Source organism: Schistocerca piceifrons, chromosome 7 (assembly GCF_021461385.2).
Source record: "Schistocerca piceifrons isolate TAMUIC-IGC-003096 chromosome 7, iqSchPice1.1, whole genome shotgun sequence".
NCBI lineage: Eukaryota > Metazoa > Arthropoda > Insecta > Orthoptera > Acrididae > Schistocerca > Schistocerca piceifrons.
Genome location: NC_060144.1, coordinates 9,805,071 through 9,828,872, shown reverse-complemented (window position 1 = coordinate 9,828,872; position 23,802 = coordinate 9,805,071). Strand labels below are relative to the sequence as shown.

The 23,802-nt window shown below is 48.0% G+C and overlaps 7 non-coding genes across 7 annotated transcripts; all 7 read right to left on the bottom strand.

The window, feature by feature from the left end:
• Nucleotides 1-817: 817 nt before the first annotated feature.
• On the bottom strand, nucleotides 818-889 carry Trnat-agu. The gene has a single exon. It is a non-coding gene; the product is annotated as a tRNA-Thr (tRNA).
• Nucleotides 890-1,210: 321 nt separating this feature from the next.
• Nucleotides 1,211-1,283, bottom strand: Trnak-cuu. The gene has a single exon. It is a non-coding gene; the product is annotated as a tRNA-Lys (tRNA).
• A 6,693-nt stretch (nucleotides 1,284-7,976) lies between these two features.
• Nucleotides 7,977-8,048, bottom strand: Trnat-agu. The gene has a single exon. It is a non-coding gene; the product is annotated as a tRNA-Thr (tRNA).
• Nucleotides 8,049-8,369: 321 nt separating this feature from the next.
• On the bottom strand, nucleotides 8,370-8,442 carry Trnak-cuu. Its single transcript has one exon. It is a non-coding gene; the product is annotated as a tRNA-Lys (tRNA).
• Nucleotides 8,443-8,882: 440 nt separating this feature from the next.
• Trnar-ucg lies at nucleotides 8,883-8,955 on the bottom strand. The gene has a single exon. It is a non-coding gene; the product is annotated as a tRNA-Arg (tRNA).
• A 489-nt stretch (nucleotides 8,956-9,444) lies between these two features.
• Trnat-agu lies at nucleotides 9,445-9,516 on the bottom strand. Its single transcript has one exon. It is a non-coding gene; the product is annotated as a tRNA-Thr (tRNA).
• Nucleotides 9,517-9,837: 321 nt separating this feature from the next.
• Trnak-cuu lies at nucleotides 9,838-9,910 on the bottom strand. Its single transcript has one exon. It is a non-coding gene; the product is annotated as a tRNA-Lys (tRNA).
• Nucleotides 9,911-23,802: the final 13,892 nt, after the last annotated feature.

Below are 23,802 nucleotides of genomic sequence, written 5' to 3'. Positions count from 1 at the left end.
GAGGTTTTCCACAGGTCGGGGTAGTAACCGGTGGACAGGACTACATTGTAGAGCCTGGCCAGGGTGGAGAGGAAAGAGACAGGAGCTTCACGAAGGTGACGGTAGGTGACACGATCGTGACCAGGAGCGGTGTTGCGTTTGGTGCGGAGTGTAACAATGAGATCCTGTGTAGTGATAGGGGCATTGAGTTCCGTGTGTGTAATGTTGTCCAAGTACTGGAAACCAGGAGCGAGGGGAGGGACAGAGGTGTCAGTTCGATCGCGGATATCCGGGAAGAGGGAGTAATCGAACTGGGGATCGTCGGGGATGGAGAAGACATCGGAGAGGTAGGAGGCAAAGTGATTGGCCTTACTAAGGGTGTCAGGGAAGGGGTGATCATCGTGGAGAAGAGGGTAGTAGGGGGAGGGTTTAGTTCCGGTAAGGCGACGGAAGGCCGACTAGAACTTGGACGAGTTGATTGGTAGGGTTGCATTTAAATGGGTGCATGTCTGTCGCCAGTCCCGGCGTTTCTTAGCCGCGAGCAAATTACGAACGTGTTGCTGGAGTTGCCGGTGGCGTCGTAGGGTGTCCGGGTCACGCGTGCGGAGGAAGGCACGGTAGAGACGACGAGATTCACGGAGGAGGAGAACGGATTGTGGGGGTAAGGTAGGACGGTGGGGGGAAAAGCAGCAGTTTCTGGTGCCTACTTTAATAGCACCATTCGCACTATTCATTTGCGAGAGCATTTCTTAAATACCGCACCCACTCATAATTTTTTTTATCCTTGGCCGCTTTTTTCGAAAGATCTACGGTAAAAGGGGCTGTTACAAAATTCATTTGCCTCCTGTGAGGATAGAAATCACGAACTCTGGTTTACTAGACCAGCGCTCTGCCACTGAGCTAAGGAGGCGCCGCCTAGCGCACATTTCGGATACTTCATTTTTATGGACCAGTTAATTGGAGCCCTTCAGCTGGAAACGCACCGCACTAGCGACCATTATTTGTATTTAGTTAGCACAGCTGCTGCTTTCCTACACATCTCACACGATATCGATGTACGCCTAAAATTCCAAAACAACACATTTATTTCATTTCAGAGCTACTTTCAGCTTCAAAAACCATTCCTCTGATATTCATACGAAGCTAGGCATCGTCGTAACCTGTTACGTTCATTACGCAAGGCTCACGAGAGGGGCGCAGGTTGCATCCGCGTAGACACAAAATTTTGCGCCGCCCATCGTGGGGCTCGAACACACGACCCTGAGATTAAGAGTCCCATGCTCTACCGACTGAGCTAGCTGGGCTCCACACAATGCGTTACCAGCCATACAGTATTTATGCGACCTGCGACCATCTATGGAAGATCCTTTTGACTACAGCTTATTTCCTGCTGCCACAAATGAGCTACAATCCTATTCAATGAAATAAATTTTCCGAAAGGCATCAAATCTACTTGAAATGATACGTGGCTATCAGCACCATTATTCAACACACATGCTCGACTGTGTGCAGACGCCTGTGGCGTAGCTCTTGGGTCCTGAGTCAGACGCAGTAGTTCCAAAAAAAAACTCTCCTGATCGGCACTGTGCCGAAAATTTCGCTACACAACCCGTTTGTCTTGCATGAGCTTCAGGTAGACGACGGTTTGCAGCCAGGAAGCGGACAGCAGCAACTTTCAACTAGACTTGTAGTAGTCAAACAACTCAGTAAAACAGCATGCATCTTTTGCAGAACTGGAAAAACTCGACCGTGACAGGATTCGAACCTGCAATCTTCGGATCCGAAGTCCGACGCCTTATCCAATTTTTTTTTTTTGTCCTCCACTACAGTCCACCGCTCTACCAGCTTTTTTTTTTTTTTTTTGTTAACCACTTTTTTTTTTCTATAAGTAATAGGCAGAGGGAGGCGAAGTGGGCAGGGGTCAAGAATAATCTGAGGCCTGGCCACAATGTCTCCACCATACCCATCATTGATTTTCTACCTTGTCGCTCCTATGATCCAAAAATTTAACTGCCCACTTTAGCAAATTTATTTATTTTTTATTTTTTGTTAATGTTTTTTTTTAATTTTTTTTAATTTGTGTTTCCTCTTTTTTGTATGGTTCTTTATATTATCATGATTAAATGAAAAGAAGTCATTCGTGAAATAAGTAATGGCTCTCCGTGTGCATAAAATGAAAAATATAACTCAATCTTCTACTTGTTGTTCCTGCCTTCATTTTTTGTTTAATTTTTTTAAATTTTTTTTATTTGTTATCGTTTTTGACCATTTTGTCATAGTGGAAAATCAACAAAATGAAAGTATAAGAAATGAAACAGACAATGATTCTGCACATAGTAATATAGTCACTCAATACTGTGTGCTTTAGGTTGATGGTTTTTAGCCTATCCCCATTCTATCAAATATAATTTGTAGCATATTACCATATTTCTTCTTGTGGTCTGCATACGTACGTATTTTGTGGTATTTGCACTGTAGGTATATCTTGAAATCTGTAACGGTGCCAGTTCCAGCGTCATGAGTTACGTAAGTTACATAGTTTCCTAGGAGCCAATAGACGGCATTATTCTTCGTCTCTGGAAAATAACGGTCTTGTGGTCTGTGCAGCACTGACAGCGAGATGTACTGAGGTGAAGACCTTGTAATGAGAGCTATTTGCACCTTGAGCCAATTCCAGATATGTATATTGCCGCCGCAAGTGTATCGATGGATAATTGTGTCCACTAGTCGACATCATTGACATAGATTGGTGTCACTGAGGCCAATTTCATATAATCTTTCGTTGGTGCTAATGATATTATTAACGGCTTTGTACCATGCTGTTCTTATGTCAGAAGATAAAATTTTAAATTGATGTTTTGCCAGATAGCAGTCCAGTGTATGTGAGGAAACTGTCTCTCTACTTTATTCTTTCCTTGACATGTCTCCCAGACCCGCATAATATCTCTTGACGTTAGGTGACGTAGCCGTGTAACTTCGTCCCTCAAGCAGCTAAGTTCAATATAAAAGGCTCTCACGTGCTGGAGACGATTGTTAATTTTTTGCACATCAATAGGAGGCTGCAGACTGCGAGGTTTTAGAATTTCAAAAAGTCGGCTTGAAATACTTTCCGGTACTTCTCTAATGATAGTTAGTTGCCTTTTGACGAAGAGTGCAGAGGCTTTGTCGGTAATATTGATTAGACCTAAACCACCATTTCGGGGATGTAAGGTAGCCACTTTGGCGGTTACGCGAAACAGTTCTCCTTTCCACAGAAAATTTGTGATTCTGGACGTTATGTTCTTGGCTATCATTTTGGGTAGTGGAAAGAGCTGAGCAGTGTGGTATGCTGTAGCTAAGATACACGTGTTGATGTACTTAATCCTCTGAATCTGATTTATATTCCGTGATAAATTTTCCATTATAGCACCCTGCACTTTCCGTGCCGCAGCTTTCCAATTCAACGCAGTCATTTTCATTGGGCATGCGGTCAATGTGACACCAAGCGTCGTATGCTGCCTGACCAGCTTTGCCCACTCTACGTTTATGTGCTCAAAACCCCTAAGATGTAAAATTTTGCTTTTCTTTTCATTTGAATTTGCCCCGGACGCACTGCAGTAAGTCTGAATCACTGCAGCTAACGTAGCTACATCGTCATTATTTCTGATTATGACGCCTACATCATCAGCATAAGCTTTTATAGCTGTTTTGCACCCTGACAGTGTTATACCTGTTAATTTATCGTGAATACGTTTAAGAAATGGGTCCAGTGAAATGGCAAATAGTGACATAGAAAGGGGGCTTCCCTGAGGAACACCGCGTCGTATTTGGAATTTTCTCGTTGCCTGACTGTTAACTGCTATGCATGCGTTTATTCCCGTCGCCACGTTTTTTATTACGTTTAAGGCTCGTTCCTGGAAACCGAGCTTTTTTAACGTCTTGAAAAGGTAGATATGATTCACGAGATCGAATGCTTTATGAAAATCCAGGAAAACAAGGGCACATTTGATGTTAGTGACGGAAGTGATTGCAATTATATCCCGAAATTCCGCTAAATTGTGAAACAGAGTTTTACCTGCAATGCAGTGTTGATACGGACTAATCAGTCTACTTGCTAAGGATGAAATTTTCTTGTTGAGAATTCTGGCTATTATTTTATAGTCCGCATTGAGCAACGAAATCGGTCGGAAGTTAGTAAGATCTTTGTGTCCTTTAGTTTTGGGGATAAGGACTATTTTACTTTCTTTAAATTCAGAGGGTATCATTGCGCCCTGAAGAACTTCATTTACAATCGCTGTAATTGTCCCTACCACTATCGGCCAATAGTGGACGTAAAATTCTGCAGGTAGACCATCAGGACCTGGAGATTTTTTCAGAGGGGAGGTACACAGGGTCACATAAACGTCCTCATTACAGACGTGCGACAGGAAGGTAACGTTGTCATCATCCGTCAGCTGTGGCACAAGAAAGTCGAGGAAATCATCAATAGATTCCTCGCAGCTGGAATTTTCAGAATATAAGTTATCGAAGTAGCGATAGATCTCATTCAAAATCTCTTTCTGTGTCCTAAGACTTGTACCATTCGTCGTCCGTAATTCGTCGATAAGCATTGTTCTTCTGTTTTGAGCGTGCTTCAGAAGGTGGTATAGGGAAGTTGTTTCGTCCTCTGAGACAGATTTCGCCTTGGATTTTATTTTAAGTCCTTCCAGTTGATGCCTCTTAATGCTGAGTAATTTAGCCTTAATTTTTTTGATATCTGTCAGGCGAAGATGTGAACCAGATGTTTGACCATATAGCTCTCTGAGTACTGAGTAATAGAACTCTATAGTGTTCTTAAGATCTCTGGCCTTCTGAAAGCTATATTGCATTATCGTCTTTCTAAGTTTCGGCTTTGTCATTTTTGTCCACCATTCTATGGTAGTCGCGTATCTAGGAAGAGCACGCAGGCATAACGCCCATGCGTCTTTTATCTGATCTTCTAATTCACGGTCTTGTAACAGCGAGACATTTAAATTCCACTGGTTTTTGAAGCGGCGTATTGGCTGCGCTTGTAAATTTATACAGGCCAACACACCGGAGTGGTCCGAAAAGTAGACAGGAATCGTTTCTGTTTTCAATAAAGCCGTTTCGAGATTGTCGGTAATGTAGAATCTGTCGATTCTGCTGCATGCATTGGAAGTTGCATAAGTGTACTCGACAACAGCAGGGTGTTTGCATTCCCAAGCATCCTTTAGCTTTAAGCTAGTAACGAGATGTTTTAATTCAGCAGAATAATTAAAATTTGGACTCTGATCTTTCCTGTTGAGGACGCAATTAAAATCACCCCCCATTATAAGGTGACTGGGGTTTTTGCGTAGTAAGTATATTACCTCGTCTTTAAAAAATCGTGTTCTGTCAGATCTATGTGAGCTGCCGGAAGGGGCATACAAGTTAATAAGGGACACGTCATAAATCTTGAGCCCTATTCCCCTTCCAGATTCCAGTCGTTCTACTTCCGTTACTGGAATCCCATCCCGGATTAAAAAGGCTGTCCCAACGCTAGTTTCGTGGGAGACATTTAGGTGAGTAACATACCCGGGAATATTTAAATCCGACGTGACAACTTCCTGCAGCAGGGCTATATCAGTTCCCGAATCATATAAAAATTCTTTTAGCGCTGCTATTTTCAATGCCGACCGTATTTTATTAATATTGACAGTAGCAATAGTATAACACTGGGTCATTGCGTTAGTACTCGTTGGATGTTAGGACGGTGAGTAAATAACATGCGACTAAATTATTACTTAGGAGACACAGAAAATTTAGACAGAACAGAACGTCCCATGGAGAGGTTGCAAATTACAGTATTAGTGCAGTCTAGGTTTGAGATTTCCCTCCTGAATCAGTAGAAGATTGATTATCAGGAAGTTCCTCAGGAGATTCTTTCAATGACCCGTGCCTGACAGTTTCGTAACGCACATTTTGGGGTTTCATGTCACTTTTCACGCTCTTTAACTTCGCTTGATTACGAGGAGCATTGACATTCGGTTGTGGCTTTATCTTCCTTCGTGGGACATCTGAAGGCTCTGTGACGGGTTTTGTGGTGGTCGGTTGTGACGCCGATCCCGTCAGGTCGTCCAGCTGTACGACACGGCCTGTACTGCTTAGTCCTGTCGTGTGGTCAGTACCCTTCGGGGAAGCACTAGCCGTTACAGAGGGTTGAGCCAGACACACTAATTGTTTCTCGTGACTGTCAGGAGGCTGCACGTCTTTGCAAGCTGTGTCCCCTCCTGATGTTTCGCGGTTATTGCTAGAAACATCCCCGTTTTCGCAGTTTCCCACCAATTGTTTACGTTCTGATTGTTTACAAGCGTTCATCTGCATTTCCTGGAGTTACGGCATTACTTCCTCCTCGCATTGTTTTTGTTTGCGTGCGGAGGGAGATTTGTCAGACAACTCGTCGTCAGAACAGCTATCAGTTATCTCATGGGGCCGTTTTTTTGTCTGCAATTCGGAGGATGCGGGGGTGTCAACATCAGGCTTTTTATCTAAACTTGGAAATTGAGTAATATCATTTACGGATAAATCAGAGTGGTTTGCTTGGGCAGTATCCACACCCAACGGGACAGATACATTATTTGGCAAGACATCGTTTAGGGTAAGTTTCTGGCGTTGCGTTAGATTGCTTTTCAATACAAAAACCCGCCGCGGACAATCCTGTCTAAAGTGGCCAGACTCATTACAAACATGACAGGTCGGTACTTGACCTGAATACACAATTTGCGCCCTGTAGCCATTTACAAATATATGAGACGGAATATTGGTCTTGATGTCCATCTCCACAGATCGAATTCCGTTAAAACACTGCAGTTTGTAGTGACGAGACCAACGTTCATTATTAACAGATTTCACGTCACCATACTTGCAAAGCGCATCCTTAATTAAATCATTATCAATTTCAATAGGTAAGTTAAGCATGCGAACGGTAGTGTAAACAATATCAGCTCGCCAGATCCGAACTTTGCTCTTCGAGCCGTCTCTGTGAATGAATTCTACTTCACTACCCCACTTTGCTAAAAGTCTATCTATCGTCACCGAGCTCTCAAACTTAACAAAAATACAGTATTTATCATTGTCTAACTGCATTGTATGGACGGAATCAGAGTTGACACCAATTACCTCAGTAATCCAATCGTGTATTTCCAGTGACGTTGGCTGGATATGACGGGTTTCCTTGTCGAAAGCGAAGACCAGTGTGTTTTTCCTGACGTTCGTAGACATGATTCAGAACAGGGATGAAACTCCGGTTAAAAAACCGAAATTCCGGCGAGTGACAGAACGGTGATGAACAGCCAAACACTAACGACGATACACAAACACGAAGATGAACGGACAGCAAGCAAAGGAGACAACAGCAGTACACGTATGTAAACAACACAATCGGAGCGCAGCAGTACACACGTCCACACGGTAGCACAGCTGAAGCGCGACTCATCCATTAGGCCACACGGTCACTGGCCTAATATGCTTCCCCACACACACCTCATTTTCGCCATTTGTACGCTTGCCGGAATGAATTTCCCACCTTTGACGCAATTCTCCATCTCCAATTTCAGTACTAAAAGGGCGACGCTACTTCTTGCTGTGTCCCATCGCAAGTTACATTCAAGCCTTTATGACGCTGATCAAACAAGAGGTTGCAAATCAGCTTCAATCGCTTACTGCCATCTCAGTCGGTTGCAGAAGGTACCTCACCCTATGTCATACAATGGCGAGTTGCCGCTGTTACCAAAGCGGCGGCGGCGCCGACGACGACGACCTCTATCAGGGGTAGAAAATACATCACAAGAACTATTTCACGGCGGCATTCTCCAGAGACTGCTAAAAGCAGCAGTTTCTGGTGCCTGCTTTAGTAGCACCATTCGCACTATTCATTTGCGAGAGCATTTCTTAAATACCGCACCCCTTCATCAATCTTTTTCTCCTTGACCCCTTTTTTCGAAAGGGCTACTGTAGGAAGGGCTGTTACAAAATTCATTTGCCTCCTGTGAGGATCGAACTCACGACCTCTGGTTTACTAGACCAGCGCTCTGCCACTGAGCTAAGGAGGCGCCGCCTAGCGCATTTTTCGGGTACTTTGTTCTTATGGACTAGTGAATCGGAGCCCTTCAGCTGCAAACACAACGCATTAGCGACCATTACTTGCATTTAGTTATCACAGCTGCTGCTTTCCTACACATCTCACACGATATCTATGTACGCCTAAAATTCCAAAACAACACGTTTATTTCATTTCAGAGTTACTTTCAGCTTCAAATACCATTCCTCTGATATTCATACGAAGCTAGGCATCGTCGTAACCCGTTACTTTCATTACGCAAGGCTCACGAGAGGGGCGCAGGTTGCATCCGCGTAGACACAAAACTTGGCGCCGCCCAGCATGGGCCTCGAACCCACGAACCTGAGATTAAGAGTCTCATGCTCTACCGACTGAGCTAGCCGGGCTCCACACAACGCGTTACGAGCCATACAGTATTTATGCGACCTGCGACCATCTATGGAAGATCCTTTTGACTACAACTTATTTCCTGCTGCCACAAATGAGCTACAATCCTATTCAATGAAATAAATTTTCCGAAAGGCATCAAATCTACTTGAAATGATACGTGGCTATCAGCACCATTATTCAACACACATGCTCGACTGAGCGCAGACGCCTGTGGCGTATCTCTTGGGTCCTGAGTCAGACGAAGTAAATCCAAAAAAAAACTCTCCTGATCGGCACTGTGCCGAAAATTTCGCTACACAACCCGTTTGTCTTGCTTGAGCTTCAGGTAGACGCCGGTTTGCAGCCAGGAAGCGGACAGCAGCAACTTTCAACTAGACTTGTAGTACTCAAACAACTCAGTAAAACAGCATGCATCTTTTGCAGAACTGGAAAAACTCGAGCGTGACAGGATTCGAACCTGCAATCTTCGGATCCGAAGTCCGACGCCTTATCCATTAGGCCACACGGTCACTGGCCTAATATGCTTCCACAGACACACCTCATTTTCGCCATTTGTACGCTTGCCGGAATGAATTTCCCATCTTTGACGCAATACTCCATCTCCAACTTCAGTACTAAAACTGCGACGCTACTTCTTGCTGTGTCCCATCTCAAGTTACATTCAAGCCCTTATGACGCTGATCAAACAAGAGGTTGCAAATCAGCTTCAATAGCTTACTGCCATCTCAGTCGGTTGCAGAAAGTACCTCACCCTATGTCATACAACGGCGAGTTGCCGCTATTACCAAAGCGGCGGCGGCGCCGACGACGAGTATTCCACGTCGGCATTCTCCGGAGACTGCCAAAAGCAGCAGTTTCTGGTGCCTACTTTAATAGCACCATTCGCACTTTCATTTGCGAGAGCATTTCTTAAATACCGCACAAATTCATAATTTTTTTGTTCGTTGGCCGCTTTTTTCGAAAGATCTACGGTAAAAGGGGCTGTTACAAAATTCATTTGCCTTCTGTGAGGATCGAACTCACGACCTCTGGTTTACTAGACCAGCGCTCTGCCACTGAGCTAAGGGTGCGCCGCCTAGCGCACTTTTCGTGTACTTTATTCTTATGGACCAGTGAATCGGAGCCCTTCAGCTGGTAACGCACCGCACTAGCGACCATTATTTGTATTTAGTTAGCACAGCTGCTGCTTTCCTACACATCTCACACGATATCGATGTACGCCTAAAATTCCAAAACAACACATTTATTTCATTTCAGAGCTACTTCCAGCTTCAAAAACCATTCCTCTGATATTCATACGAAGCTAGGCATCGTCGTAACCCGTTACGTTCATTACGCAAGGCTCACGAGAGGGGCGCAGGTTGCATCCGCGTAGACACAAAATTTTGCGCCGCCCAGCGTTGGGCTCGAACACACGACCCTGAGATTAAGAGTCTCATGCTCTACCGACTGAGCTAGCCGGGCTCCACACACCGCGTTACGAGCCATACAGTATTTATGCGACCTGCGACCATCTATGGAAGATCCTTTTGACTACAGCTTATTTCCTGCTGCCACAAATGAGCTACAATCCTATTCAATGAAATAAATTTTCCGAAAGGCATCAAATCTACTCGAAATGATACGTGGCTATCAGCACCATTATTCAACGCACATGCTCTTGGGCCCTGAGTCAGACGCAGTAGTTCCAAAAAAAAAAACTCTCCTGATCGGCACTGTGCCGAAAATTTCGCTACACAACCCCTTTGTCTTGCATGAGCTTCAGGTAGACGGCGGTTTGCAGCCAGGAAGCGGACAGCAACAACTTTCAACTAGACTTGTAGTACTCAAACAACTCAGTAAAACAGCATGCATCTTTTGCAGAACTGGAAAAACTCGACCGTGACAGGATTCGAACCTGCAATCTTCGGATCCGAAGTCCGGCGCCTTATCCATTTTTTTAATTTTTTTTTATTTTTATTTTTTGTTGTTGTTGTTGTTGTTTTTAATGGGTTATGAAACTAAATTGCCTCTTGAAGACAATGTTAGAAAATTGTAAATAGTAATCCGAATTGATTACGGTGAAAATAACTCTCTCTATAATACTATTGACTGCATTAACAGAACGCAAAGTATTCTTCCATTAGAATTTAAACAAAAGTGAGAGAGAAGCAAAAATAAAAAGTAAGATAGGTAATTAAACTTCTTCAGTGATGCACGTCTTTTGCATGAGAATAGTTTTTCCTTACTATTCTTGTGCTGTGGCATGACTCCTGTTACTTCGTGGGAAAACAAGCCTTTTCGGGGTTCTGTTGAGGCCTTCACGGCTACCGTATCGGTCCTGGGGCACACGAAGTCCCCACCGTACTTCACCCTCAACAGCAATCCCCTACTTTCGCAGTCTGTCTTGTTCTGTCGATTTCATATTATTTAGGTATTAACCGATGCCTTGTTACTGAAACAAAATTTGCATCATATTTCCGAACTTCTTTTTATGGTCTTTGTTCCGGTATATTTTGAAGTATTCGTCTTTCATATATTCTCGATATTCTCGTAGATTATCATTGCCTTTGTTGTTAACAACATAATTGACAAAATTTCCGAATAGCCACAAGATGACATTGTTTTTTTGTGGTGGAAAGGAAATTTCTTCTGGGAAGAGTATATCGTTTAATGTGATTTCTCTTCCATCGATCCGTTTGAGAAAAGCGACTTGCAATACAATGTCATTCCAAATATTCTTGTATCCATTACAGATGAAGCGATGCTTTAAGGAGTCCAAATTGTGACATTTTGGGCACACATTGGTTGCTTGTAGTCCTACTGAATACAGTTTTTCATTGGTACTAATAATGTCGTTGACAACTTTGTACCATGACGCTTGCACTTCCGTAGTCAGTGTTTTGTTATTTATATTTGCCCATATTTTTCCCAGTTTTTGTTTGGATACTTCAGCTCCATTTTATTTTGGTTTTCGCGTGATCGTAACTTCTCTACTATATATTTACTTGTCCTCTTATTTTTGTCTGTTAAAATGCATGTCAAGTAGCTTAATTCTACATACAAATCTTTAATACGCTTCAGGTTGTAATTTATGTTGTGAACATCTACTGGCGGCTGCATGCTTCCGGGTTTGAGAAGGTCAAATAGAGCGGCAGTTATGCTGTTCGGCTGTGTTTCTATAAGTTTCAGCGTTCTTTTAATGAAGAGGGCAGTGTTTTTCCTCCGAAGGTCTGTCAGCCCTAGGCCTCCGTTTTCGGGTCTCGATGTAGTCGTTCCTACTGCTACTCTAAAAATATGGCCTTTCCATACGTATCGACAGATTGTGCTCATTATAGATTTCACTATTTCTGGAGGTGTGGGTAAGATCTGAGCGACATATGCAGCTTTCGAAAGAACTGCACAGTTGATTAGTTTAATTCTTTGCTTGATATTTAAGTCTCTCGTTTCATGCAGTATTAAGCTGCCTCTGATTTTTCCTAACACCTGTTTCCAATTAGCTGCCGTCGTTCTTAATGGGCAACTGTAAAACGATATGCCCAAAGCAGTGTGACGGTCCACCCTGCTTGCCCACGGTAGCTGCACATTGTCAAGACCATGTAAATTTAAAAAGGAACTTTTCGTTTCATTTATCCTCGCACCAGTTGCCGTGCAATAAAGCAATAACTTGTCTGTTAGCTGGGCACAGTCATCATCGCTCCTTACTAGAACCCCCACATCGTCAGCGTATGCATTTGTAACCGTCTTCAGCCCAGCTATTGTTATGCCTTCTAAGGTTGTGTTCAAAAGCCGTAAAAGGGGTTCCAGAGAAACCACATAAAACAACATGGACAAAGGACTTCCCTGAGGAACTCCACTAGATATCAATACTTCATTAGTATATTGTCCATTGATCGAGATTTTGGTTCGTATGCCTCTGACGATGTTCATTAAAACCGCTAAGTTGCCATCATTGAAACCTATGTGTTTCAAGATGCTGAACAGATATTCGTAGTTGACTCTGTCAAACGCTTTAGCAAAATCAATGAATGCAATGCCTCCATCCGCTGACGATGATGAGAAAATAGAAATAATGTCTCGATATTCACATACAGACTTAAAAATGGTACGTCGAGGGAGACACGTCTGGTGGCATCCAATGACTTTTCCTAAAATCGGTACCATTCGTTCTTTAATTACACGTGCAACTACCTTGTAATCTGAGTTCATTAGACTGATCGGCCTGATTTTAGTAATATCTTTCGTGTCCGTACTCCTTCCCTTTGGAAGTAGTACAGTTACACTTTCCTTGAAAGCAGCAGGAATTGCCTCTCCCCTCAAGACGTCATTAACTACTTCCGTGAATTGGGAACCTATTAGGTGCCAAAAGGTCCTATAAAACTCCACAGGCAGGCCGTCTGGGCCTGGAGACTTATGTGAAGGTGAAGATTTGATTATATCAAAAACCTCGTCATTCGTAATGTCTATCGTTAAACCTCTGTTCTCCTCCTCTGTAATGACTGCCTCTATTCCGGAGTTCTGTAAAAACTCTTGTACTGAGTTGTCGTCAGTAGCATTTCCAGAATATAATTGCTGAAAATATCTATGTGCTTCAGTTAAGATATCCCTTTGTTCTGTCAGGACTCTGTTATCTTCCGTTCTGAGGCTGGCAATAAAATTTCTTCTTCTGTTTTTTGTGTGTTGTATCAAGTGGTAATGGAGGTATTTTCTGCCTCCACCGTCGTCCTAGTGTGTGATTTGACTTGTAATCCCTCCAAATGTACCCTCTTGATACTTATCATTTTGGCTTTAACGTTTTTAATATTGATAAAGACGTCCTGAGACATTGGTTGGTCGTAAAGGTCTCTTAAGCAAGAGTAGTAAAACTCCATTGTGTGTCTTGACCACATTGCCCTTTCCTTGGCGTAAGATATCAGCGCTGCCCTTATCTTTTTCTTAGCGGCCATAGTCCACCATTCAATAGTTGTTCTATATTTAGTACGCATCCTTAACACAGACTGCCAAGTTTCTTGCATCTTGAAAGCTAGAGCGTTTTCAGAGAGGGTATTGATATTTAATTTCCATAGTGGGCGACCCCAATATGTCTTTTGCTTGGTTAATTTGATGCTGCATCTCACTCCGAGGTGGTCAGAGAAGGCAGCTGGTATCACCTCGATACTACTGACTTTAGTGCCTAAAATGGGGGTGACATATATTCTGTCGATTCTGCTCTGTGTAGCACCAGTGATATATGTGAAGCGAACCAGTGTCGGATATTCTATTTCCCATGCGTCAAACCACTTCATGTTGGTGACCAAAGCCTGCAGTTCTTGCGAGAAGTTAAAAGTTGGTCGCTGATCCTTTTTATTTAAAACGCAATTAAAATCTCCACCAATGACAATTTCTGCAGGGTTTTTTGGAGTAGAAATAAAATGTCACTTTTAAAAAAGGCTGCCCTCTCACGTCTCGCATTGTTGCCTGAAGGTGCGTATAGGTTTATAAAAGTGGTGTTAAAAATTTTGCAGCTAATTCCCCTCCCCGACTCTAAAAGGCACACGTTTGTCATCTCGATCCCTTCTTTAGCAAGGATGGCTGTTCCACACGCGTTTTCTGGTGCCACATTCAACACCTCTTTGTACCCTGAAACATACAATTCTTTGACATTAACTTCCTGCAGGGAGGCGATATCTGTATCTGACTGATACAGAAAGTCCTTCAGTGCAGCTACCTTTGCTTGACTCTGAATTTTATTTATGTTTAAGGTGGTCACGTTATATGTATGTTCCACTGTGAGACGCTACGAGACAGTAGACAGAGGACACGATATTGGAACCGCGTACAATAACTTCAGGTTAGATATATATAGTGTTATTTTATTTTACTTTTATTCCATTGACGGTTTTCCTTCTTTTTTTCTTTTTTGTTTCTTTCTTCTTAAAGCTCGGTGTGACAATTTTTAATAAAAAAAATTCTTCCTCAAAATCCCCTTCCGCCCCCATTTCATCGCTCTGATCCTCCTTTTCGTCCGCCCAGTTAAATCGTGGCTCGGTGATGTCGTGTCCATGTCCTTGTCCAAGTCTGGTTTCATTGTCCATATCTGATGCCGTATTGTCATGCAAGGGTTCATATGTTCCGGGTGGCGTGTCAGCCCGTTCTGGTCCCTTGTTCCGATCCGAAGACTCGCCGACCACTTCCTTTTGTGTATCTTCGTCCTCCCTTTCGGTCTCCTGTATCTTCTTCAGCCGCTCTCTTAAAGGAGGGGCCAAATTCTCTGCAGCTTGATGTGCTCTGCGTCTCTTTTTATTTTTTGATGATTTCGGTGAAATCGTCGGTGAAACCTTTGGTGAACTTCCCGGCGACTCCATGGAAGGTCGAGGAGAAGTCACCTGTCCCGCCTTCGTGGTGGAAGATTTTTGAGCTCCATTAATTTCGGAGTTGGCAGTTGCTGCTGTTTCTACGACGCGTGAGACGGGTGGTGTCATTGGTTCGTCTTCTTGCGCCCCTCCTTTCCTTTTGACGTTTCCTGAACCTGTCCGTGGTGTCCTATCATCTGTGTGGTTGTCAGTTTTCTGTTGTATCACTGCCTCTTTATGTCCATCTACTGTAGTTCCCTCTGGGATGTTGGCCTTTTCGTGTGTAACTACCGCTTCGCACTCTGCCATGTCTACATCAGGTATGATCGATGAAGTTGGTCGCTCGTTGGAAGAGTTGTCAGACTCAGAGGGCAAGCGCGGTGCGTCCTCAGTGACGTCATTACTGGCCAGATTCTGATTGTCATCGGTAGTCAACTCCGCGGTGCGTCCCGTTGCCGTGCGCGCGTCGGAAGGTCCCGACTGCTCGGTCATATTCTGTTGATAGGGGGCCCGGCTAGCTGCCGCGGCAGCGTACGTCACTTGCATGCTAACAACTTGTCCTGGGACAGCCGCCTCGTTAGTCAGTAACTGAGGAACACGCCTTCTACTGCACTCACTTCTGACGTGCCCTGGGGCGTTACATAACGCACAAGTCCGTGGCTGCCCATCATAAATTATGAGAGCGCGATGGCCACAAATATTCAAGTAAGATGGGATATGTCGTAAGAGCTCAATCTTAATCTGTCTAACTCCATTCAAAACCGGAAACATGTGTTGCTCCGACCATTTTTCTGCAATATTAGATATAACCCTACCATAGGGCTGAAGAGCAGCATTGATTGCTCCGGCAGGGACCTCGAACGGCAGTTCGAAAACTCTCACTGTTCGAATACCTAGCCCAGCATGGGAAACAAGAACGTCACTGACGGTTCCGTCTGCATGATTAAATTTCATTTTGCCGCCACACTTGTCAACTATCGAGGAGCACAAGTCAGAGGAAATCAATTTCAAAAAAGACAGAATTGGAAACAAAAGAAAGATGAACGCCAATAATTTCGTCTCCCGTGATCTTAACTGTTTCTGAAAGCCACCTTTTGATCTCAAAGGCCTTTGGTCTTTTACAGGTCCAATCAAAAGCGAATCTAACCGTATCTCTTCTTTCACAGTTAATTTTGTTCATTTTGTCATTTTATATCACTGAAAGATGCAAAGTAAACAAGGAGCTCTACTGACCTTCGTAACAGCCACACAGCCGCTGTTTACGCCAGCCCTCCTAGCGCTGCCGCCACACGTCCGTCCGGCTCGGCGGCCGAGCAGCGAATGTCGATTAGGCCACACGGTCACTGGCCTAATATGCTTCCCCACACACACCTCATTTTCGCCATTTGTACGCTTGCCGGAATGAATTTCCCATCTTTGACGCAATTCTCCATCTCCAATTTCAGTACTAAAAGGGCGACGCTACTTCTTGCTGTGTCCCATCGCAAGTTACATTCAAGCCCTTATGACGCTGATCAAACAAGAGGTTGAAAATCAGCTTCAATCGCTAACTGCCATCTCAGTCGGTTGCAGAAGGTACCTCACCCTATGTCATACAATGGCGAGTTGCCGCTATTACCAAAGCGGCGGCGGCGCCGACGACGACGACAACCGCGAGGGTCTCTACCAGGGGTAGAAAATACATCACAAGAACTAAGTATTCCACGTCGGCATTCTCCGGAGACTGCCAAAAGCAGCAGTTTTCTTTTTTTTCATTTATTGAAGAGGGCGGGCTGGCAGCAGCTTAGTATGCCGCTCTTCAGCCGACAGATTTTGTGACAAAGATCAAGAGAACAAATAATAAAAAAAACAGGCGATAAAATCGGAGACTTAGAGAGTAACAAGAAGAAAAGAAATCGTGGAACTTAAAACAACAACACAGGGATGATGACGTGAATTAAAATACATACGAAGCAGACAGGGAAAACATTAGACAATTAAAAAAAACACGGCGACAGTCTGGATTCCGTTCGCAAAGGACATAAAATTCACACCTAGCGACAGCATGGTTTCTGCTCGCAACACGAGAAAGACAAACAACACTGAATAGTCACTGGAACACTGCACTAAAAAGTTGGCAAATGTGACACCACAGTCGAGAGCAGGTGGGGGAAACTGGACAGAAGATGGGAAAAAAAGGGGGGAAAGGAGAGTAAAAGCGATGGGGGGAGCCGGGAAAGGAGCTGAAGGAGGATGAGGACCCATAAGAGGGGTGGGGGGCAGACGCGACAGGGAGTGGAGTAGGCAGAGGAGGGGAATACAAAAGGACTGGGGGGGAGAAGGGAGGGAGGGAGAGGTGTAGTGGGGAGAAAACAGGACGGAAGTGGGGGGGGGGGGGAAGAGGGAGCCCAGGGAGAGGACAGAGGAAAGGAGGGGGATTGAGGATCAGAGTTGATAGGAAGGATAAATGGAGGGAGAGAGGGCATCATCCGGGAGGGGGAGTTGACGGAAGCCACCTTGGGAAAAGAGATGGAGGGTGTAGAGATGGAGGGTAGGGGGGACACAACGGTGAAGACGTGGCAGGGGGCGGGGATGGGAGAGGAGAGGAGCAACCAGGGGGTGAGGGGGTTCAAGACGGCGGGAGGTGTAGAGGATGCGGATATGTTCTAGGAATAGGAGCAGATGGGGGAAAGGAATGAGATCATAGAGGATCCACGTGGGGGACGGGAGGCGGATACGGAAGGCGAGGCACAGTGCATGACGCTCAAGGATCTGGAGGGACTGATAGAATTTGGGGGGGGGGGCAGATATCCAGGCAGGACTGGCATAACAGAGGATGGGAAGGATGAAGGATTTGTAGGTGTGGAGGATGGTAGAGGGGTGCAACCCCCATGTCCGGCCAGAGCGGAGTTTGAGGAGTCGGAGGCGGTTGTGGGCTTTGGATTGGATGGAGCGGAGATGAGGTATCCAGGTGAGGTGACGGTCAATGGTGAGACCAAGGTAGGTGAGGGTGGGAGTGAGGCGGACAGGATGTGCGCAGACAGTAAGGGAGAAATCCAGGAGCCGGAAGGAGCGAGTGGTACGACCAACGAAGATTGCCTGGGTCTTGGAAGGATTGAGTTTCAGGAGCCATTGGTTACACCATGCAGCAAAAAGGTCAAGGTGATTCTGGAGAAGGCGTTGGGACCGTTGGAGGGTAGGAGCGAGGGCGAGGAATGCGGTGTCATCAGCATATTGCAAGAGGTGTACTGGAGGGGGGGGTTGGGGCATATCTGCCGTGTACAGAAGGTAGAGGAGAGGGGAGACGACAGAGCCCTGGGGCACACCGGCAGAGGGGTAGAAGGTGTGGGAAGTGGCATGATGGATGGTAACATAGGAGGGGCGGTGGGAGAGGAAGGAGGCCACCAGACGGATGTAGTTGATAGGAAGGGCGTAGGTTTGGAGTTTAAACAGGAGACCGGGATGCCAGACATGGTCGTAGGCCTTTTCAAGGTCAAGTGCGACAAAAATGGCGGAGCGACGGGAGTTAAGCTGGAGGGAGAGGAGATGAGTGAGGCGGAGGAGTTGGTCATCAGCAGAGAAGGAAGGTCGAAAGCCACATTGGGTGTTTGGGAGGAGGTGGTTTTGGTGGAGGTGGAGATGGATGCGCCGGGAAAGGATGGATTCCAAGAGCTTGCTGAACACCGATGTGAGACAGATAGGACGATAGGAAGAGGCATCAGATGGAGGCTTATTGGGTTTGGAGAACATCAGGATACGGGAGGTTTTCCACAGGTCGGGATAGAAGCCAGTGGCAAGGATGACATTGTAGAGGGTGGCAAGGAGGGAAAGGAAGGAGGGAGGGCAGTGTTTGAGGTGGCGGTAGGTAACGCAGTCGCGGCCGGGAGCAGTGTTGCGTTTAGTGCGGAGTGTGAGGCTGATGTCCTGTGTAGTGATGGGAGTGTTAAGGGCAGAAGGCGGGGTGTGGCCCAAGTACTGGAAGCTAGGAGCAAGGGGAGGAACAGAGGTATTCGTATGGTCCATGACATCAGGGAAGAGGGAATAATCAAAGTGGGGATCATCTGGGATGGAAAAAACATCAGAGAGGTGGGAGGCAAAGTGGTTGGCCTTACTGAGGTTGTCAGGAAAGGGACGGTCATGAAGGAGGAGAGGGTACTGGGGGGTGGGGCGGTTCCCAGTAAGGCGGTGGAAAGCAGACCAATACTTGGAAGAGTTGATGGGGAGCATGGTGTTGAGTTGTGTACATGTCTGGCGCCAGGCTCGGCGTTTCTTCGCAACAAGCAGGTTGCGGATGTGTCGCTGTAATTGCTGGTGGCGGGTAAGTGTATCTCGGTCACGAGTGCGGAGAAAAGAGCGGTAGAGGCGGCGGGACTCTCGAAGGAGAAGGATGGCCTGTGGAGGCAGGGCGGGGCAGTGAGGGTGGATGGCTTTGGTGGGGATATGGGTGGCGACGGCGTCAGACAATGTCTGGTGCAGGAAGGCAGCAGCGCGAGCGATGTCATCAGGAGACTGGAGGGTAAGGTCGTGGCCGTCAACCTGGGTGTGAATGGAATCCCGGTAGGCATCCTAGTTGGCACGGGATAATCGTGGACAAGTTTAGGAGGGACGTCAGGGCGTGGAGCGTGGCGGGGATGGCGACTGTTAGAGATAGTGAGGAGGACAGGAGCATGGTCACCGCCAATGAGGTCAAGGACATCCACAGTGATGCGCCCAAGGAGGTTAGGAGAGGCAAGGACCACATCAGGAGTGGTGTTGGATTCGGGCCGGGTGTGCTGAGGCAGGGGAACCAGGTCTCCCTGGAGAGTGGTGAGAAACTGATGCCACCACCGGAGGTCGGCAGGATCACGGCTGTCGATATTGAGGTCGGAGGCAAACACGTAGGTGGAGAAGGTGCGGTCAATGTGGGCCAGGAAATCGTACGGGATGTACGGGATGGGGGTGCGAGGGCCGACATAAATGGTGGCACAGGTGATGGTAAGGGTGGGGAAGAAGAGACTGAGGGTGAGATGCTTGGCAGGATTGTTAAGGAGAGGTTGGGGCCGGACAGGGAGGTGCTTGAGGTGGCCTATAGCAACTCTGCCACGCGCGAGAGGGTACGGGTTATCGGTGCGGTGTAGAGTGTAAGGAGCCGTGGAGACGGAGATACGGGGTTGAAGGAAGGTTTCATTTAGGACGAAGGCATCCACGCGGTGGTGATGTAGGCTGTGGAGGAAGAGGAGTTTGTGGGTGGGCAGGGAGCGAATGTTGTGGTACAGGATATGGTACGGTTGTTGTACCATGGGAGTGGAGAGTTAGACAAGGGTGGTGAGGGGGGTGAAGGTGAAGTGGGCCTGGTTGTGGGAGTATGTGGCATAGGTGGTAAGATGGAAGATGGAACAGGCAGCGAGGGCGATTTGGGAAAGAGTGTGTGAGCGCTGGAAGGGGTGGATGTTTTGGAGCACAATGGTGGTGAAACGGATGATGTCCTCAGCAGTAGGGGGAGGGCGGAGCGAGTTGTTGGGGTGGATGGGGTCATCAACCGGACGGACAGGCACGGTGAGCTCAGGGGTTACTGGTGGAGGTTTCGCTTTACACTTGGAGGAGTAGGTAGGATGTGGTTCGTTGCAAGTGTTGCAGGAGGGGGGAGAGGTGAGGTTGGGGCAATGCTTGAGGAAGTGGGAAGCTTTGCAGTGGGGACAAGTAGGGGGGATCCTGCAGGCAGAGGTAATGTGGTCGTTGTAGGTGAGACAGCGTTGGCAGCGGTAGGATTGGACGGGGGAACGGGAGGGGTCCACCTTATGGCGCTGATTGTAGATGAGGGCTCCCTCGGTGAGGAGGCGGTCAATGGAGGAGCAGGATTCGGTGAATATCCGCATGAGACCGAGCGAGGTGGCGCAGTGGTTAGACACTGGACTCGCATTCGGGAGGAGGACGGTTCAATCCCGCGTCCGGCCATCCTGATTTAGGTTTTCCGTGATTTCCCTAAATCGCTTGAGGCAAATGCCGGGATGGTTCCTTTCAAAGGGCACGGCCGACTTCCTTCCCCGTCCTTCCCTAATCCGATGAGACCGATGACCTCGCTGTCTGGTCTCCGTCCCCAAAAACAAGCAACCAACCAATATCCACATGAGAAAAGTCGGCCCGGCATCATTGAAGATGCGACGGGCCGAGCGGATTTCAATGTCGGGCCGGGAGTTGAGTTCCGCCAACACCTCAGCCTCCGTGATCAGGGGGCTAAGCCTCGTGATCACAGCGGTGAAGGTTGGCGGACGCCGGGGAGGTTGAGGCTGACGGGGAGAGGACGGGGTGTGGTAGGGGGTGAGGGTTGCACGTTGGCCAAATTGGATACGGGGGATGCGGGAGAGGAGATCGGTGTGGAGGGAAGCACTGGGGGATTTGATGAGGACCAAGTCCTTGCGAGGAATCAGTTGGGAGATGGGAGCATTGGGGTAATATTTCCGGATGGCGAGGGTGAGGGAGTGGGCATCAAGGAATTGAGGGCCAGGATTGGAGAGTACAAAGGTGTGGGTGGCAGGCGGGGTGGGGGCGGGGGTCGGAGCCGCGTCCATGGGGTGGGTGGGTCACGAGGGTTGGGGTTTTTTTTGGAGGAGACTGCGGGGGAAGGGTCAACATTGGGGCGCTTTGAAGGTTTCGTGGGCACGACCGGGTGGAGAGGGGGCAGGGGTACGGGTTGCAGGGGGAGATGCTGGGGGGCAGGACCACCCTGAGCAGCGGATGACGCAGACGGAGGGGGCGTGGGTGTCACTGAGACTGTGGAACGTCGAGCAGAGATCCGTGCTGGCCTGGAGCCTGTCGGAGGCGGTGCGGGGAGCGGCGGAAAGTCAGTTGCTGTCGAAGGGGCGACAGTGATAGGGGAGGAGGAGTTGGGGGTGGTTACAGCCGAAAGTGGTGCAGGGGTGGGGTGGACAGGGAGAGAAGGAAGGACGGGAAGTGGGGTGGAGGAGGAGCTCCATGTGATGGTGGTTGGAGCAGCGGAGGGAGAGGTGAAAATGATAGTGGTGGTGGTGGGGGGTTGGACCATGGCAGCGGCGCGCGAGAAGGGCGGCGGCGGCGACCAGACGGCGACGGCGACGACCGGCAGGCGGCGGCGGCGGTGGCAGCGGCGGCGAGGACCGGAAGGCGGTGACCAAACGGCGGCTCGGACGGCGACGGCGGCGACCGGCAGGCGGCGGCGGCGGCGGCGGCGGCGGCGGCGAGGACCGGAAGGCGGCGACCAAGCGGCGGCGGCGGTGGCGAGGAGGGCCGGACGGCGAGCTGTATGGACGGCAAGCACACGACACGGCAAGGAAACGGCGGGAATCTTCCACGTGGAAGGTGCACCCTGAGAGTAGCCCAGGCAGCGAAAGTCTTCGATGAAGAAGAGAGGGAATCCAAGCCTCGAATGAAGCAGCAGTTTTTTTTTTTTTTCTTTATTGTGATTTTAACACCTTATACAAAGGCTGGCTGGCAGCAGCACAATACGCCGCTCTTCAGCCTTGAGTGTTACAACAAGTAGTACAGAAAGGTGGCACAGAGTAGACAGTAATAACGGTGGGCAAAAAAAATGTAGACACTAAAAATCAAAAAACATGTATCCGTTCACACTAGACGAGAAACATCACTAACACTGGGCGACACGATGCACAGAACATGGATGATGGCGACGGCACGTGAACGGTGGGGGCGTGACGGCGAACAACACTACACACAAACGAAGGCACACACACGAAACACTGACGGCGATGATCTCCGGCGCGCGAATGTTCACTGAGCGTGTACGAGTCCGGGGACCTGCCAAGAGAGGAGGTGGAGGAGGAGGAATGGGAAGGGGAATGGGAGAGGGGGGAGCAGAGGTGCCATGGGCAAAGGAGAGAAGGGGGAGGGAGGAAGGGGGAGGTGAAGCCCGGTGGAGAGGGGTGGAGGGAGGGGGCATAGGAAAGAGGAGGAAAGGGAAGGGAGGGAGGGAGGGTGCCTAAAGGAGAGGACATAGGAGGTAGGGGGGAGGATCAAAGTTGATAAGTGGGATAGATGGAGGGGACGAGGACATCATCAGGGAGGGGGAGCTGGCGGAAGCCACCTTGGGAAAGGGTAAGGAGGGTGGAGAGATGGAGACCGGGTGGGACGTGGGAATACAGGCGCGGCAGCGGGCGGGGGTGGGAGAGGATCGGGGAAACGAGCGGGTGAGGAGGATCAAGTTTACGTGAGGTGTACAGGATACGTATTCTTTCAAGGAAAAGCAGGAGGTGGGGGAAGGGGATGAGATCATACAGGATCCGCGTGGGGGAGGGGAGACGGATGCGATAGGCAAGGCGGAGAGCATGGCGTACAAGGATTTGGAGGGATTTATAGAAGGTAGGGGGGGCGGAGATCCAGGCTGGATGGGCGTAACAAAGGATAGGGCGGATGAGGGATTTATAGGTGTGGAGGATTGTGGAGGGGTCCAGACCCCACGTGCGGCCGGAAAGGAGCTTGAGGAGACGGAGTCGGGAACGTGCCTTGGCTTGGATTGTCTGGAGATGGGGAGTCCAGGAGAGGCGACGGTCGAATGTGACGCCAAGGTACTTAAGGGTGGGAGTGAGGGCGATAGGACGGCCATAGACGGTGAGATAGAAATCAAGGAGGCGGAAGGAAGGGGTGGTTTTGCCTACAATGATCGCCTGGGTTTTGGAGGGATTGACCTTGAGCAACCACTGGTTGCACCAAGCGGTGAACCGGTCAAGATGGGATTGGAGAAGGCGTTGGGAGCGCTGTAGGGTGGGGGCAAGGGCAAGGAGGGCGGTGTCATCGGCAAATTGGAGAAGGTGGACGGGGGGTGACGGCGGCGGCATGTCCGCCGTGTACAACAGGTACAGAAGGGGGGAGAGGACGGAGCCTTGGGGCACACTGGCGGAGGGGAAAAAGGTGTAGGAATCGGTGTTATGGATGGTGACATAGGAAGGACGGTGGGAGAGAAAGGAGCCGATCAGACGGACGTAGTTAATGGGAAGGGCGAAGGTTTGGAGCTTGAAGAGGAGACCGGAATCCCATACGCGGTCATATGCACGTTCGAGGTCCAGGGAGAGGAAGATTGCGGAGCGACGGGAATTA